The following is an 18,570-nucleotide window of genomic DNA, read 5'->3' as shown; positions in this document are numbered from 1 at the left end:
CAAAGAGCTCAATATTCACAAAGATATGAAGCATATCTGCTCTCCCCTTGCACTGATACACTGCATGCTGTCTAGCATTAATGGAGGCATCCTTGCACCATGGTTCTAGGGTGCATGCGTTAGAAGCAGGATTGTTTTTGTGACGGAAGATACACCCGCCTGCGAATAAACAATTGTTAGAGGCATATTTATCTTCTTAAGTGTGCCGCTGAATGCAGCAGACCATGCATATTCAATTTGCGTTTTATTGCGCAGTTAATAAAAAAAGAATTACATACAAATAAAATACTAGGAATTCATGCAGTTGTGTCATCTGAACATGCTGCTAAAACCACTTTTAACAAATGTAAAAGAAGAACAAATCAATTGCCAACATTTGTAAGGGAGTGATTTGACTTTAAAGTGCATTAACATTGTGAAAAATCACATGAAAATGCTAACAATGCGAACATTTATATCGTCTAACATTCAGCTAAAACCACATGAAACTCATGCAACTTAGTACACTTAAAAGAAGTACAAATCAGTTGCCCAAGTGTTAATGGAGGAGCTTTGACTCTAAGATGCATTAACATTGTGCAAAATTAACAATTTAGAGAGCCTTGTGAAATGGTTTTTGTTATGAACCTTAAGGTTCCTTTGTCATGTTGTGCAGAGAGAACATTGCATCTCATATTCAAGGAAAGGTGGTTGATGTTTCAGTTTTTAGTCCTTTATCAATGACTCTCAAATGCATAAACATTGTGTTGCAGTAACAAATTTTAAAAGAAAGACACCATTAAGCCCTATCCAACCTCGGTCTCAGTGTGGCAAAAATGTTTCACCACCAGGTTTAGAAATGTTGTTCCCTGGCAAGCCAGGGGAATTGAGGGGCATATTTATACTCTGTTTGCGCTGAATGTGCGTCAAATATTTTGACTCACATTCGGCGGAAATCGTGCACCATATTTAAACTTTGACGCCCGAGCCCGCGGATGTCAAAATTCCTCTGTGTGCGTCAATTTTGGATGCGGGGAAACTGCCTTGCGTTAATGACATGCAAGGTAGGCGTCTCCGAGCAAAAAATGACTTTAAGGCCTGTGCGCCTTGTTTATACTCCTGTGTCATTTTGACGCAGAGGAGGGGGCAGGCCTTGAAAAATGGCACACAGCCTGATGTGTGCCGTTTTTTAATGCCTGGGTTAGGACAGGCGTTAAGGGACCTGTGGGCTCACTTCCATGGTCTCTGACCATGGAAGGAGTCCAGAGGTGCCCTTCCCTCCCCCCAGGGACACACCCTGCCACCCTCGCCCACCCCTGGAGGACACCCATGGATGGGGGACCCATCCCATGTAAGTACAGGTATGTGGTACTGAAAATTCTGGACCCGTGTTATAAACATCGTCGTATCACAACGATTTTGGTATCAGCAGACCGAGAATGATTAGAATAGTATGCACAAGCATTGTATTCATATTCAGGTGATGAAATCACCCGAATATCAGAGTTTCCGTCCTGAAACTCTGAGGCTCCATTTAAACGACAGCCATTTTGTGATTGCCCTCACATAGGCCAATGACTAATGCCGAAAACGAGTATGAAGGACACGTACATCTTTGCTGACTCCTCTGTGACCTGGGCAAGCTGACTCCACTGCCTGAAGCCAAACCTGTTCGGCCAGTTTCATTCCCAGTGGCCGAATGAGATTAGTATCAAGGCACAACACATCATAAAACCTTTAATCACACACAAACCATGCCTAATCTTACACACACCTGTCCCTGTTTCTTTCTTTATCACTTGCTTTACAAGGAGGAGGTGCCTGTTTATATTGGGGGTCCGTCGATATCTGATGAAAGTACTGAGCCTTGCCGGGTAATTGATTGAGGGCTGGACAAACTGAAATATGGCTTGTCATCATAACCCTGCTATTTCTTTGTGGTGAAAATATGTGAATGGTCAACTGTAAAATAAGGAATTTTTGCCTAAAGCATAATATTTTGTATAAAAGAGTAGGTTAGCTTTGCAAGGGGAGCAGTCTCCTGAGAATATACACCGTGTTGTACTTCTAGGATACCTGTTACTGGCTGCAGCCAATAAACAAGATCTTTGACTTCACCAAGAAGACTCTGTGTTTCTGTAGTCTGAAACAGGAAGGACTCGAAGTCTTAGGGTGTGTTCCCTGTCACCACTGGGTTCTGAAAAACCCAGTACTTCAGTTGGCGCCCAACGTGGGGCGATTTCAGCGGTACCGGTCCAAGCCAGAGGTTCGTGAGGAGCTTCGTGTGAAAATTCTGGAGGGAGGCCACCACTTCATCGACCCCTGTATGTCGACGTGGTCCGAAAGTCTTTGCTGCGAGGTTCCCTGCTTTCCGATGGCTACGAAGGACTGCTGCCCTGACTATCGCCCTGTTTTGGACCCTTGATGATTTGGTAGAGCAAAACGATAAACGAGTCTTCTGGTGACGTCATCGATACCTCAGTTAAGTATAAGTGGAGCGTCTCCCAGTTCTTAGTTTGGTTCTTAGTTTGGTATCCCCTTGGGATCTTTGATTTGGAACTTGCAAGTACCAAAGCCGAGGGATTTGTGTATTCACGAGACTATTATATTCAATAATCCTTTGAAGTTTGAAGCTAGACTGGAGAGTGAAGATGCCTGGTCTTAGCAGACATGGAAATTTGTTTTGTCTTGGTTATAATAGGGATTCCCGACTGGAGGACTCGTGTCCGGTTCCTCCGATTGGAACTCCAACCTATGAACTATATGGGAAACATGGCATAGGCCCCATCATATATAATGAAGTATGGATCCGATACACCAGGAAAGATGGTGTTTTAAAATGGCCCCAATATGGTAGTTTTGACACAGAGATTCTGGATAATCTGGAGGTTAAACTTTTTAAGAAGAAAGCCCGGCCGGCGATGTTTGACTCTTTCCGCCTATGGCGTAAGGAAGCCAAACAGAAGGAAATTAAATTAGCAAAGAGAAATAAGAAGGAAGAGGGTATCTCGATAATGCAAGCTGCCATACAGTTTAAAGATGATGAAGAAGAACAGATAAATGAGCAGTTGCACAGGCAACGTAAAATGGTGACCAATAAATGTTATCCAGTTTTTCCGCTTCTTCAGCAAGATGCAGCAAAAGAACTTGAGAAAGATCCTTTAATGTCACACTTGTTGAGGTCGCCACCCCCTTATGCGCAGAATGCTACAGCACCTCCGCAACCTTTAGCTGTGCAACCTCCGGTTATTGTGCCTCAGGTTCTTCCACAGCCGCCAGCTCCTCTTCAGTTGGCTCCTACTACTATGGCGCAGCCCCTTCAAGGGCCGCCGACTTCGCTACCTGCTCCATCTGTACCTCCTACGACTTTATGTACTACATCAACTGCCTCTTCTGGTGTTCTTCCTGATACTGCCTCTGAGTCTGCCTATGCGTCTGCCTTGCCTCCCTCTGTTTTTCCTCCTGTTCTTTCATCAACTTCTCCTTCTGTCCGACAGAGAATGACAGATACTGTTGCCAGCCTTATATTTCCTCTCTTTGGGTCGTCTGGTGTGACCCCAGATTCGGAGCGTAAGCAGTCGCGTAGTCAACTGCCTAATTCTCCTCGAGAGAGAAATGTTTGACCGTATGGCGCATAAATGGGTTGTTTACCCTTCAAGATACGATGTAGAGTCTGTTATGGATGTCTTCTGTCAATGAGAAGCACCGAAACAAAGATACGTTTTTGAGAAAATGTGTGCTTTCCTTTGTGAGGAATTGGAGGATAATGATTTGGAAACAAATCTGCCTGATTTGTGCCGTGTACGGTTTGAGTTTGCAGAGGGCACGATTGTGGGTTCCGATGTTGAGAAAGCAGTTGCGACGTTGTTGTCCTTTAGGAATAAGGATCCTTCTCAGTCATTGTTCAAACATGACTCCTCTGTTAAAAAAAAGGTGCAACAGTACCCAATGAGAGAAGTCCCTCCGGTATGGAAGGACGCAGTTGAGGCTGATGTTGCTAATCAAATTGATGCTGTCCCAGCTCATTTTCAGCGTGTTTGGGTACATGTTCTGTGGAAGCGAGCTGAAGTTTTAGCCCTTAAGCAGACTTTGCCTGATCCCCGTAAAAACCCTGCAGGGTATTATATGGAATTATCACAGACTGCAGACTCATGCATTATGAATTTAGCCGACATAGACATGTTATTTGGGAATGTTGTTCCACAGCCTTTGTGGGGATTGATTCGCCATACAGATCATGCGCAAGAGTTAGGTGACTCATGGGCTAATATTAGTGCTGCAAATGATAGACAAGTTGGTGGTGCCAAGCCTGAGCCTTTGGTAGCAGAACTGCCTGCTAGGATCATTACTTACATGAAGACTTTAATGCCTGCGATGCGTGTGAATTGGGATAAATTGTCTGCGTGTAAGCAGAAGAAAGATGAAACAGTGTCTGATTTCTTCACCAGGTTTGAGGAAACGTTTGTCGACCACAGTGGTCAAGATATGAGTACAGAAAGTGGTCAACGGTTGTTCGTCGACAAGTTTGTGCACAATTTGCTTGCCGAGCTGTGTAAGAAATTGAAGGATTCAGAGAGTTCTTGGGCCGTTTCCTCTTCAGCACAAATATTGGCTACTGCACAGTACTACGAAAATAGGGATAAAGATGAGAAGGATAGAGCAGACAAGAAAACTAAAGAATTAAAGACGAAGGTTCTTTTACAACAGGCGTATCCGCCATGTGGGGGTCAGAGTAACTATCAGCAACCTCAACAGTTCCAGAGAAACTCGCAAAGGTTCGAGTTTTCTCAACCACGTGTTCCTGTAGGTCCCAATCAGTGTTCATATTGTAAAGAAGAGGGTCATTTCAAGTATAGTTGTCCTATTTTGTTACAGCGTACGAATGATGCTTCTGGCGCAAGAGGTCGAGGTGTTCAACAAGCTCCTAGAGGTAGAGGACGTGGAAGTTTCCCCAAGAACACGCATTCCTTTCCGTCTCAAAACTCAATGAATAGCTTTGACCAGCAACATAACGCGTCTGGTAGGACGGCTCAGTACTATGCTGACGACTACTATACAGAAGATGAGAATCTGGAAGGTAATAATTGCTAGGACAGCCATAGACGGAGAGAGGGAGTTTTTTTAGTTCCAGTAGATCAGAATGGACCTTATGTTAAGGTGATTACATCAGGTGTGTCGGAGCCTTTTCTGTTGGATACTGGTGCTACAAAGAGTTCTATTATGTACTCAAAACTCTCTGGCGCACCTTTGTCTGGCGAGATGAATGTTTCAGTAGGTTTTTCTGGCGCCCCGGTTAGGAACCCGATTTCTAGTCCTATGTCCCTTTCTGTTGGACCTTGTGAATTGGAAGCACCCCTTATTCTGACGACAGGTTGTGGTGAAAACTTGTTAGGATTGGATTTGTTGAAAAGATTGTATGCAACATTATATTGTTCTCCTTCAGGAGTACAACTTACACTGGGTAGGAAAATGGTCTCTCCAATGTATTTGTCGAAGGATAAACTTCCGACCGAATTGTCGTTTCTTCCTGATATCATTTGGGCTACTGGTCCTAATGATGTGGGTCTTTTGGAAATACCGCCTTATGTTGTGACATTGAAAGCCAATGTTAAATTACCACGCATTCAACAATACAAGATCTCTAGTGAAGGTGAAAAGGCGTTGCTAGCGATCATTTATGATTTAATTTAAAAAGATGTAATTGAAGAGACAAGAGGCAACGTTTGTAATAGTCCTGTTCTGCCTGTTTTGAAACGTACTGACCCCTCTAAGCCACCTGTTTACAGGTTCGTGATTGATCTTAGAAAGGTAAATAAAATAGTTGTGCCACAGTTTCCAGTTGTTCCTGATATCACTGCCATATTAACTATGATTCCAGCTTCCGCCACCTGGTTCTCGGTGATTGACTTAAAGAATGCTTTCTTCAGCATCCCGTTTGCCGAGGAGAGCAGGGATATTTTTGGCTTCAGTTTAGGAGGCCGAAGTTTCCGCTTCAAACGTGCTCCTCAAGGCTACTGTGAAAGTCCATCAATATATAGTCAGGCTTTAAAAACACAGCTTGATGCAATTGTTTTACCTGACGGCGCTACCCTTATTCAATACATTGATGATTTGCTAGTCACTACAGATACTGAAGAGATTTGTAAAGAAGCCACCTTGTTGTATTTGCGTCATTTGTCTGATTTACATCACAAAGTGTCCCTTTCAAAACTGCAATATTGTCGACAAGAAGTGACCTACTTAGGTCATCTCTTATCGAAGGAGGGAAGGAAACTGACCTCAGAAAGAATTCAGGCAATTGCAAAATTGAGTGTGCCAAGGACACAGAGAGAAGTACGTGCTTTCTTGGGCATTACATCATACTGCAGACAATGGATACCGAATTTTTCTTTGCTGGCCAAACCTTTGGTAGCATTGACCTATAAAGATACACCGAATCCCGTTCCGTGGTCTGAAGATTGTCAGAAACGTTTTTCCGAATTGTGTAATGCATTGTGTTCGGCTCCTGTGTTGGGTACCCCCGACTACAGTAAGCCCTTTACACTGTATGTCCATGAGAAAGAGAGTTGTGCATTGTCAGTGCTGACACAGTCTTTTGGAGACAAGCCGCGCCCATGCGCATATTTTTCGTCGACTTTGGATCCGGTTGCTAAAGCATTGCCGAGTTGCTTGAGAGCCACAGCGTCAGCAGCTGTTTCTATTCGACAGTCTGCTGGGTTAGTGATTAATAATATGTTGATTGTGATGGTTCCACATGCAGTGGACAAGTTGTTAAACAGGACCAAGACACAGCATTTAACTAGTGCTCGATTGTCAGGTTACGAGTTGACACTGTTAGCGAGTCATGTGCACATAAAGAGGTGCAATACGTTGAATCCAGCCACGTTATTGCCGATTTCAGTAGAAACAGATGATGTTGAACAACATGATTGTTTTCTTAGGACAGAAGAAGAAACGAAAGGGAGAGTAGATCTTAAAGATACTCCTCTTGTAAAGTGTGATGGTACCTTATGGGTGGATGGTTCATGCTTCAAGCTTCCGAATGGTGATACGACTGCAGCATATGCTGTCACAACTTTGCATACGATTGTTGAAGCTGCACATATACCACATAATTCAGCTCAAGCAGCAGAGCTGATTGCACTTACGAGAGCGTGTGTGTTATCGAAAGGAATGAAAGTGACCATATATACCGACAGCCAGTATGCGTTTGGTGTGGCCCATAGTTTTGGACGATTGTGGAAAGAACGTGGGTTCCTGACTTCGCATGGAACTAAAATTCAGTATGGTCAGTTGGTGAATGAGCTTCTTGAGTCACTGACCTTGCCATTACAAGTTGCGATTGTGAAATGCAGTGCACACAAGAAGGTTACTGATGATGTCGGTTGTGGCAATGCATTTGCTGACGAAATCGCAAAAGAAACAGCAAAAGATGAGATGAATCGAATGTATGTTGCAGGCCCCGCAAGATGGGTTGGTGACGTTGGAATGTGTGAAGATACGATAGAGGGTGTTAAGTCTCTTCAAGCTGAAGCTTCAGAGAAAGAGTTGAATGTGTGGAAAGAAAGTACGGGTAAATTGGATGAAAATGGTTGTTGGGTTGACTTGTCAGAACATCAGCGATGGTTGTTACCCGATGCTTATGTGCTTGCAGTGGTGACAATAGCTCATGGAATGGCCCATATCAGTGTGAAAGGGATTTGTAAGTTGTTGGCTCCAGTATGGCAAAATGCTGGAATTCCTAAATGTGCAGAGAATGTGGTCAAGAATTGCATGGTGTGTCTGAAATACAATCCTGGTAGGGGAACCCCAACTCCAGCTGGTCATTTTGCGCCTCCAACGTATCCGTTCGAGGTTTTGCAGCTAGATTTCATCCACATGGAAAGGTGCAACAATCTGAAATACGTACTCGTTGTTTTTGTGCCTTTTCAAGATGGGTAGAAGCATATCCCTTAACACTGCCTTATCCACAGCTAAAGCCCTTGCCAAAGAATTCTTCCCTAGGTTTGGAATGCCGAGAATGGTCTGGAGTGATAATGGGAGTGAATTTGTGGGTCGAGTGATGAAAAAAGTATGTGAGGGGCTAGGTATCCAGCAAAAATTCCACGCTGCAAATCACCCCCAATCAACTGGACTAGTAGAGTGCTATAATGGCACGCTAAAACTGAAGTTGGCAAAGATACAAGCGAGCTCTGGTCTTAAATGGCCTGACGCTCTGCCTTTAGCACTCCTATCAACAAGAATGACTGTGCATTCGCGAGTGGGACTTAGTCCCTATGAAATTGTGTTCGGCCGCCCGGTCAACATATGGGGAGTGCCAAGACCAACAAAATTCAGTGTGATCGAACACCCTGTACTGCTTGATTATTTGTATGAATTGACGGCTAAATTGCGTGTTCTACACCAACAGGTTCACGATACTCTGCCTCAGGTCTCTGAAGCTCCAGGACATCTTATCGATCCTGGATCATGGGTGCTGGTCAAGAACTTCCAGCGGACAAAGAATGACCAGCCCCGTTGGACCGGCCCCCACCTCGTCCTTCTCTCAACAAGATCAGCTGTTCGAGTGGAAGGGAAAAAGAACTGGATCCACGGCGTACACTGCAAGAGGGTCCCTTTTCCTCTACCGTACGACCGGTGGGTCCAGGAGGGGATCGCTGACTCTGAGACTGAGACTGTGCCTCGTTTTTTGCCATTTAGCGATGCACGTGTAAAAGGAACAATTTCTGAACGAGAAAGTGACAATAATTTGCAAGAAGTTGTGCCACCGTCAATTTGATTGAACACTACAGAGCCTGAACTCTTGTTCCAGAACCGGACAGTACCTGGAAAAAGCCGTTATAATTTGAGACTAAGAACTAAGGACAAATAATTTTTTTTGCCCGTTCCTATGCTATTTTTTTTTAAAGTGCGGCTCTCTCATCTGAGAAACTTTCTTATTTTTGTTTTTTTTTCTTTTCGAACCGCCATCCGGGATCAGCTGTAGGGTCGTGGTTGCCCAAGTCTTTGGAGTGCAGCTGAAGACGTGAGGTCGCCAGTTCTGGTTTGTCTAAGGGAGTTGCCCTGGTCTGACAGAAGCATTCCCTAGCATAGAACACCCTACCACCGCGAGCAGCAATTAGAGAGGATGGAGTTTTTCAAGAATGAGAGACCTGCCAAACAGATGGATTTTAAAGCCAGAATGTCTATAATAATGACAAAGAAACGATTTTTGATATTATGTATTTTCACGTTGCTCAGAGTAATGACGTTTTTAATAGGATATGTTTTATTCTCTTTTCAAGTGCCATTTGCACCCATTGCCTGTAAATCAAATGCTACTAGTGGGCCTGCAGCACTGTTTGTGCCACCCACATACGTAGCTCTGTAATCATGTCTCAGACCTGCCACTGCAGTGTTTGTGTGTGTATTTTTACACTGTAAATTCGACTTGGCAAGTGTACCCACTTGCCAGGCCTAAGCCTTCCCTTTTCTTACATGTAAGGCACCCCTAAGGTAGGCCCTAGGTAGCCCCAAGGGCAGGGTGCAGTGTATGGATAAGGTAGGACATATGGTAATGTGATTTATATGTCCTGACAGTAAAATACTGCCAACTTCGTTTTTCACAGTTGCAAGGCCTGTCTCTCTCATAGGATAATATGGGGGCTACCTTTAAATATGATTAAAGTGTAGATTCCCCTAGAGAGTAGATGGACATGTGGAGTTTGGGGTCCCTGAACTCACAATTTAAAAATACATCTTTTAGTAAAGTTGATTTTAAGATTGTGCGTTTGAAAATGCCACTTTTAGAAAGTGAGAATTTTCTTGCTTAAAACATTCTGTGACTCTGCCTTGTTTGTGGATTCCCTGTCTGGGTCAGTTTAACAGTTGGGTTGTTTTTCACCTCGCACTAGACAGTGACACAAAGGGGGCTGGGGTGTAACCTGCATTTCCTGATTAGCCATCTCTGCTAGGAGGGAGGGGTGGACTGGTCACTCTCATCTGAAAGGACTGTGCCTGCCTCTGACAATGCCGGCTCCAACCCCATGCTGTGTGTCTGATGCCTTGCCTGGGCAAGGCAGGATTTCACAAGTAGGTGTGAGTCCCCTTTGAAGAAAGGTGACTTCAAAGACTAAAATGGGTATAAGAAGGGCACCCAAATCTACAGACTTTAGAAACACTTCTGGAACCAAGAGGAACCTCTGCCTGGAGGAGAGCTGATAGCTGAGGAAGAAGTGCTGCCCTGCCTGTGACTGTGCTTTGTGGAGCTTTCCTGCAGTGCTGCTTCTGCCAGAGTAAGAGGGCAAAGACTGGACTTTGTGTGCCTTCCATCTTGTGAAGAAATCTGCAAGGGCTTGATTTAGAGCTTGCCTCCTGTTGTTTGAAGTCTCAGGGACAGCAAAGACTTCTCTCTGCCAGCACCTGGAGTCTCTGGAGAGACTCCTGCCCCGACAAGTGGTGCCCTATCCAGTCCCTGGGCCCTTGAAAGGAAAGCTGGTGGAATCCAAGGAAATCGACTTCGGACGACTTCGGACCGATGCCGCTGCTGAATCCGGTAACGCCGCCTGACCTGACGCCGTGACCTTCGCTGGAACGCAGCGCTCTTCGCAGGCCCGACGCCACAGCAGCCCAGCTGAAGGCCGTGACTCCGTGGAAGTCGCCGCACCACGTTGTGACCGACGCCGCTCGAAGTGCGCCGCGATTCCCGACTTTGCGCATCGGCTTGTTTTCACTCTTCACCAAAGGTACAGTACTTGGGGGTCTACACGACTCCGTGTCCGGCGCCACTGGTGTCGGCTTGTTGGGAATGACTCCGTCACGACGCCGTGTTAACCTCTCATCGAAGCATTTTTGTTTCTAAGCGCTATTTTTGAGTTTAATCTTTAAAAATTCATAACTTGACTTGTGTATGTCGGATTTTTGTCGTTTTGGTCTTGTTTTGTTTAGATAAATATTTCCTATTTGTCTAAACTGGTGTTGTGTCATTTTGTAGGGTTTTCATTAAGCTACTGTGTGTGTTGGTAGAAATACTTTACACCTAGCACTCTGAGGTTAAGCCTACTGCTCTGCCAAGCTACCAAGGGGGTAAGCAGGGGTTAGCTGAGGGTGATTCTCTTTTACCCTGACTAGAGTGATGGTCCTTGCTTGAACAGGGGGTAACCTGACTGTCAACCAAAGACCCCATTTCTAACGTGTTTGGTGATCAGCGGTTGGGATTTGGACTTGTATTTGTACTTGACATACAGTAATTAAGTGTACACTACTGTTTTGAGTTCAGACCACTACGTGACCACATACTACGTGTCTTGTGATTCTGCTTTTTGTTCTCTGATGTCCTCCTGGAAGTATTGCTAATATTTTTGGACTTTGGTTTTTGGTTGTGAAGCCTTTGCAGAATGGAAGTCAATTTCTGGCACCTATTTATGTATAAAAAGTGGCAGCTTAAAGCATTCTGCATGGAAAGGGGACTGGCTGTGAACAAGAAATCCAGAAGGGAGGATCGTGAGTCAGCCCTGTTTCAGTATGAATTGAAACGTTGTCAGGCAACACCACCAAATGAGTCTGAGGAGGATAACTACTCTGAGGAGGAGGACTACTCTGAGGAGGAGGGCAGTGGCCCTGAGGAGGGAACAGAAAGAGATGATTGGCTCCTAGCTCAAATCCGGAGTCTGGAAGAGCTAGATGCAGAGCTTGAGAGGGCTGAGGAGAAGAGAGCCTTAGTCCTGGAAAAAGAAAGGATTACAGCTCAAGAGCTGAGCTGTGAAGAGCTGAAGCTGGAGGCCATGAGGGCTGAGTCCAGTTCAGATGGTGGCAGCAAAAATCTTGTATCCAGTACTGCTGAAGAAGTGCACATGCCCAGAGATGTGGTGCCCTACTTGAAGGAGGGAGTTAACACACGCCAGGAGGTTCAGGGGTATGAGGTAGCTCCAGTGATGCACAGGGTCCCTGAGGTGGATTGGGGAACTGGCATGGGGAGTCATATTCTTACTTGTGGGAGGGACACTCTACTGACTCTAGGTGACAGTGACAGGGAGAGAGGTTCCCCAAGGTAGAAGTCCTGGTTATGGAGTGTGAAGACATCCCAGAAGAGTGTGGGTTGAGTGTCAGAGACAGTCGGGTACTGTCTCACCAGTCTCAGGAGGGTGATGTGGGGTGCTTTTTCAAAGCAGAGTCACTGGATGGTTGGGTGAAGGGTACTTTGGTTAATTCATGTAAGGGGCTGAGTGATGTAATTGCTGGAGAGCATATGTCTAGTCCTTATTTTCCAGAGCTACGCCAACACCAGGTGGAGTGTGAGTTCTCTGACCCCAGGGAGCTTACAATGGAGGCAGACCTCTTGGTGAGTACCAGAGAGTCTGAAGAGGCATTTGGGGGGGCTCCTGAGAGGAGTGGTCTAGGTATTTCCCAACCAGGTGAGGTAGGGAAGGATTGTAGTGTCCCAGGGGGCCCCAGTGTAGTGCGATGGGTGAGGGACCCCATGTCCAGTCTCTGAGGAGAGGGAATGGGTATGGGCTGAGGTCCAAGGTGCCCGAGATCCGGTCCCAGGTCCTGGAGGGTTCCATGAGGGAACACCAGGAGGGGAGCCTAGCTTGTACCATAGGGCCATCTGTTGAGGGAGATCCCACAGTGTCAGGAGAACTTGGGGGGGGCAGCTGTAGCCAGCGTCCCACCAGTTCTGGTGTCTGGCAGTACCACTCCTAGTGAGGGGGTGCAGAAGTCCAGACAGAGGGTTGAGAGGGGGTTTCGGACCCCAGTGGAGAACCTGGAGGGTCAGGGGTCAGCTCTGAGAGCAGAGCCCCCCATGAATGACCTTGGTGAGACCATTTCTGGGTTGGGGGGAATCCAGACTGTCAGATGGGCAGAGGTCAGGAGACCTGCGCCAGCCAGACTCTTGTGTGGCCCTTCGGGACAGTGTGTCCCTTGAGGGGGGTAAGTGTGCCGCCCTGGAAGTCATGGTGTGCCAGGCAATGGTTCAACCGCAGGGTGGTGACTCTGGGTTGAATGATCAGGTTCAGGGGGTAAACTCTGACCGGAAGGGGGGTAAGTGTGCTCCCAAGGAAGTCCTGGTGCGCCAGGCAGTGGTTGAACCGCAGGGTGGTGACCCTGGGTTGAATGACCAGGTTCAGAGGGTAAACTCTGACCTGGTGGGGGGTAGGTATGCCCCCCAGGAATTCCTGGGTTGCCAGGCAGTGGTCCAGTCTGTGGGTACAGACCCTGGACTGGAGGATCAGGTGCAGGGGATAAACCCTGACCTGAAGGGGGGGGCGGTTTGCCCAATCACCCCCCCTGGTGTGATTTCAAGGGGTACTCTCCCTGAGGGGTGGGTGCAGAACCCTGAGAGTAGGGGAAGGGGAGAGAAAGACTCACCCCTCACCCCAGAGCAATCTAAGGGTACAGATCCTGGATTGGAAGGCCAGGTTCAGGGTGTCCCCCTGACCTGGAGGAAGGGTCTACTGCTAACAGTGCCCCTACCATGTTGTCTTCTGGGGGGGGGCACTCCTAGTTGGGTGGTTCAGGACCCCAGAAGAGAGGGCAGGGGGGGGAAGCCCCACCCCTGGCCCTGGTCCAACCTGAAGGTACAGACCCCAGGTTGGAGGATCAGTTGCAGGTTAACATCCCTGCACTGGTGGAAGAATTGTGCAGGACTGCTTCTACAAGCACCCTAACATTTTTTTACTCTGGGGGTGCCGCTCCTGGAGGGAGGGTCCAGAGCCCCAGAGGGGACGACCAGGGTCAGGTTATCTTCTCTGACCTGGTGGAAGGTAGAGTGGTCAAAGGGTGTCAGACACCTGGGGCTACCACCCCAGCTCTCCACAGTCACAGTGGTTAGAGATGCCTGAGGTCAGGCTCTCATCCCTGACAGTTGTCAGGGGTCACTGTGGCTTGCTGTCCTGGTGGACAGAGCTGCCCCTGGGGGGGGGTACGGGAGTCACACCCCAGGGGTGGAGTGGGCAACACCACTGTGTTGGCCCTGGTGGTACTATCTGCCCATTGCAATACATCTGGGAGCAAAGTAAAGTTAGGTGCTGCACAGATGGTGCCTGCAGATGTGGAGAAGGGTTCCCCATGGGTTAGCTTAGTGGGCCCTGAGAGTATGGACAGAGGGATCCAACTGGAGTCAGGAAGGCGTAGAACTGGAACATGCCCCTGCTGTTGTTGGCCTGGGTCCTTGTTCTATCGCCCCAATCGGGGAAGTACATCAAGGTATTGATTGTTCTCCTCTGGCTTTAGGCTGGTAGGGGGTCGTGTTGGACTTTTGCTTATGCAGGGTCATCCTGAATCTTTTTGCCTCCTGCCTCCTATTTTTTTCTTACCTGTCGCTGTTGGCTTTTGAACTCTGAGCACTTTCCCACTGCTAACCAGTGCTAAAGTGCATATGCTCTCCGTGTAAATTTTGTGGAATTGGTTTAACCATGGTTGGCCTATTTGATTTACTAGTAAGTCCCTAGTAAGGTGCACTAGAGGTGCCAGGGCCTGTAAATCAAATGCTACTAGTGGGCCTGCAGCACTGTTTGTGCCACCCACATACGTAGCTCTGTAATCATGTCTCAGACCTGCCACTGCAGTGTTTGTGTGTGTATTTTTACACTGTAAATTCGACTTGGCAAGTGTACCCACTTTCCAGGCCTAAGCCTTCCCTTTTCTTACATGTAAGGCACCCCTAAGGTAGGCCCTAGGTAGCCCCAAGGGCAGGGTGCAGTGTATGGATAAGGTAGGACATATAGTAATGTGATTTATATGTCCTGACAGTGAAATACTGCCAACTTCGTTTTTCACTGTTGAAAGGCCTGTCTCTCTCATTGGATAATATGGGGGCTACCTTTAAATATGATTAGAGTGTAGATTCCCCTAGAGAGTAGATGGACATGTGGAGTTTGGGGTCCCTGAACTCACAATTTAAAAATACATCTTTTAGTAAAGTTGATTTTAAGATTGTGCGTTTGAAAATGCCACTTTTAGAAAGTGAGAATTTTCTTGCTTAAACCATTCTGTGACTCTGCCTTGTTTGTGGATTCCCTGTCTGGGTCAGTTTGACAGTTGGGTTGTTTTTCACCTCGCACTAGACAGTGACACAAAGGGGGCTGGGGTGTAACCTGCACTTCCTGATTAGCCATCTCCGCTAGGAGGGAGGGGTGGAGTGGTCACTCTCATCTGAAAGGACTGTGCCTGCCTCTGACAATGCCGGCTCCAACCCCCTGCTGTGTGTCTGATGCCTTGCCTGGGCAAGGCAGGATTTCACAAGTAGGTGTGAGTCCCCTTTGAAGAAAGGTGACTTCAAAGACTAAAATGGCTATAAGAAGGGCACCCAAATCTACAGACTTTAGAAACACTTCTGGAACCAAGAGGAACCTCTGCCTGGAGGAGAGCTGATAGCTGAGGAAGAAGTGCTGCCCTGCCTGTGACTGTGCTTTGTGGAGCTTTCCTGCAGTGCTGCTTCTGCCAGAGTAAGAGGGCAAAGACTGGACTTTGTGTGCCTTCCATCTTGTGAAGAAATCTGCAAGGGCTTGATTTAGAGCTTGCCTCCTGTTGTTTGAAGTCTCAGGGACAGCAAAGACTTCTCTCTGCCAGCACCTGGAGTCTCTGGAGAGACTCCTGCCCCGACAAGTGGTGCCCTATCCAGTCCCTGGGCCCTTGAAAGGAAAGCTGGTGGAATCCAAGGAAATCGACTTCGGACGACTTTGGACCGATGCCGCTGCTGAATCCGGTAACGCCGCCTGACCTGACGCCGTGACCTTCGCTGGAACGCAGCGCTCTTCGCAGGCCCGACGCCGCAGCAGCCCAGCTGAAGTCCGCGACTCCGTGGAAGTCGCCGCACCACGTTGTGACCGACGCCGCTCGAAGTGCGCCGCGATTCCCCACTTCGCGCATCGGCTTGTTTTCACTCTTCACCAAAGGTACAGTACTTGGGGGTCTACACGACTCCGTGTCCGGCGCCACTGGTGTCGGCTTGTTGGGAACGTCTCCGTCACGACGCCGTGTTAACCTCTCATCGAAGCATTTTTGTTTCTAAGCGCTATTTTTGAGTTTAATCTTTAAAAATTCATAACTTGACTTGTGCATGTCGGATTTTTGTCGTTTTGGTCTTGTTTTGTTTAGATAAATATTTCCTATTTGTCTAAACTGGTGTTGTGTCATTTTGTAGGGTTTTCATTAAGCTACTGTGTGTGTTGGTACAAATACTTTACACCTAGCACTCTGAGGTTAAGCCTACTGCTCTGCCAAGCTACCAAGGGGGTAAGCAGGGGTTAGCTGAGGGTGATTCTCTTTTACCCTGACTAGAGTGAGGGTCCTTGCTTGAACAGGGGGTAACCTGACTGTCAACCAAAGACCCCATTTCTAACGTGTTTGGTGATCAGCGGTTGGGATTTGGACTTGTATTTGTACTTGACATACAGTAATTAAGTGTACACTACTGTTTTGAGTTCAGACCACTACGTGACCACATACTACGTGTCTTGTGATTCTGCTTTTTGTTCTCTGATGTCCTCCTGGAAGTATTGCTAATATTTTTGGACTTTGGTTTTTGGTTGTGAAGCCTTTGCAGAATGGAAGTCAATTTCTGGCATCTATTTATGTATAAAAAGTGGCAGCTTAAAGCATTCTGCATGGAAAGGGGACTGGCTGTGAACAAGAAATCCAGAAGGGAGGATCTTGAGTCAGCCCTGTTTCAGTATGAATTGAAACGTTGTCAGGCAACACCACCAAATGAGTCTGAGGAGGATAACTACTCTGAGGAGGAGGACTACTCTGAGGAGGAGGGCAGTGGCCCTGAGGAGGGAACAGAAAGAGATGATTGGCTCCTAGCTCAAATCCGGAGTCTGGAAGAGCTAGATGCAGAGCTTGAGAGGGCTGAGGAGAAGAGAGCCTTAGTCCTGGAAAAAGAAAGGATTACAGCTCAAGAGCTGAGCTGTGAAGAGCTGAAGCTGGAGGCCATGAGGGCTGAGTCCAGTTCAGATGGTGGCAGCAAAAATCTTGTATCCAGTACTGCTGAAGAAGTGCACATGCCCAGAGATGTGGTGCCCTACTTGAAGGAGGGAGTTAACACACGCCAGGAGGTTCAGGGGTATGAGGTAGCTCCAGTGATGCACAGGGTCCCTGAGGTGGATTGGGGAACTGGCATGGGGAGTCATATTCTTACTTGTGGGAGGGACACTCTACTGACTCTAGGTGACAGTGACAGGGAGAGAGGTTCCCCAAGGTAGAAGTCCTGGTTATGGAGTGTGAAGACATCCCAGAAGAGTGTGGGTTGAGTGTCAGAGACAGTCGGGTACTGTCTCACCAGTCTCAGGAGGGTGATGTGGGGTGCTTTTTCAAAGCAGAGTCACTGGATGGTTGGGTGAAGGGTACTTTGGTTAATTCATGTAAGGGGCTGAGTGATGTAATTGCTGGAGAGCATATGTCTAGTCCTTATTTTCCAGAGCTACGCCAACACCAGGTGGAGTGTGAGTTCTCTGACCCCAGGGAGCTTACAATGGAGGCAGACCTCTTGGTGAGTACCAGAGAGTCTGAAGAGGCATTTGGGGGGGGCTCCTGAGAGGAGTGGTCTAGGTATTTCCCAACCAGGTGAGGTAGGGAAGGATTGTAGTGTCCCAGGGGGTCCCAGTGTAGTGCGATGGGTGAGGGACCCCATGTCCAGTCTCTGAGGAGAGGGAATGGGTATGGGCTGAGGTCCAAGGTGCCCGAGATCCGGTCCCAGGTCCTAGAGGGTTCCATGAGGGAACACCAGGAGGGGAGCCTAGCCTGTACCATAGGGCCATCTGTTGAGGGAGATCCCACAGTGTCAGGAGAACTTGGGGGGGGCAGCTGTAGCCAGCGTCCCACCAGTTCTGGTGTCTGGCAGTACCACTCCTAGTGAGGGGGTGCAGAAGTCCAGACAGAGGGTTGAGAGGGGGTATCGGACCCCAGTTGAGAACCTGGAGGGTCAGGGGTCAGCTCTGAGAGCAGAGCCCCCCATGAATGACCTTGGTGAGACCATTTCTGGGTTGGGGGGAATCCAGACTGTCAGATGGGCAGAGGTCAGGAGACCTGCGCCAGCCAGACTCTTGTGTGGCCCTTCGGGACAGTGTGTCCCTTGAGGGGGGTAAGTGTGCCGCCCTGGAAGTCATGGTGTGCCAGGCAATGGTTCAACCGCAGGGTGGTGACTCTGGGTTGAATGATCAGGTTCAGGGGGTAAACTCTGACCTGATGGGGGGTAAGTGTGCTCCCAAGGAAGTCCTGGTGCGCCAGGCAGTGGTTGAACCGCAGGGTGGTGACCCTGGGTTGGATCACCAGGTTCAGAGGGTAAACTCTGACCTGGTGGTGGGTAGGTATGCCCCCCAGGAATTCCTGGGTTGCCAGGCAGTGGTCCAGTCTGTGGGTACAGACCCTGGACTGGAGGATCAGGTGCAGGGGATAAACCCTGACCTGAAGGGGGGGGGGCGGTTTGCCCAATCACCCCCCCTGGTGTGATTTCAAGGGGTACTCTCCCTGAGGGGTGGGTGCAGAACCCTGAGAGTAGGGGAAGGGGAGAGAAAGACTCACCCCTCACCCCAGAGCAATCTAAGGGTACAGATCCTGGATTGGAATGCCAGGTTTAGGGTGTCCCCCCTGACCTGGAGGAAGGGTCTACTG

Source organism: Pleurodeles waltl, chromosome 6, assembly GCF_031143425.1.
Source record: "Pleurodeles waltl isolate 20211129_DDA chromosome 6, aPleWal1.hap1.20221129, whole genome shotgun sequence".
Classification (NCBI taxonomy): domain Eukaryota; kingdom Metazoa; phylum Chordata; class Amphibia; order Caudata; family Salamandridae; genus Pleurodeles; species Pleurodeles waltl.
Note: the sequence above shows the minus strand (reverse complement) of the source record.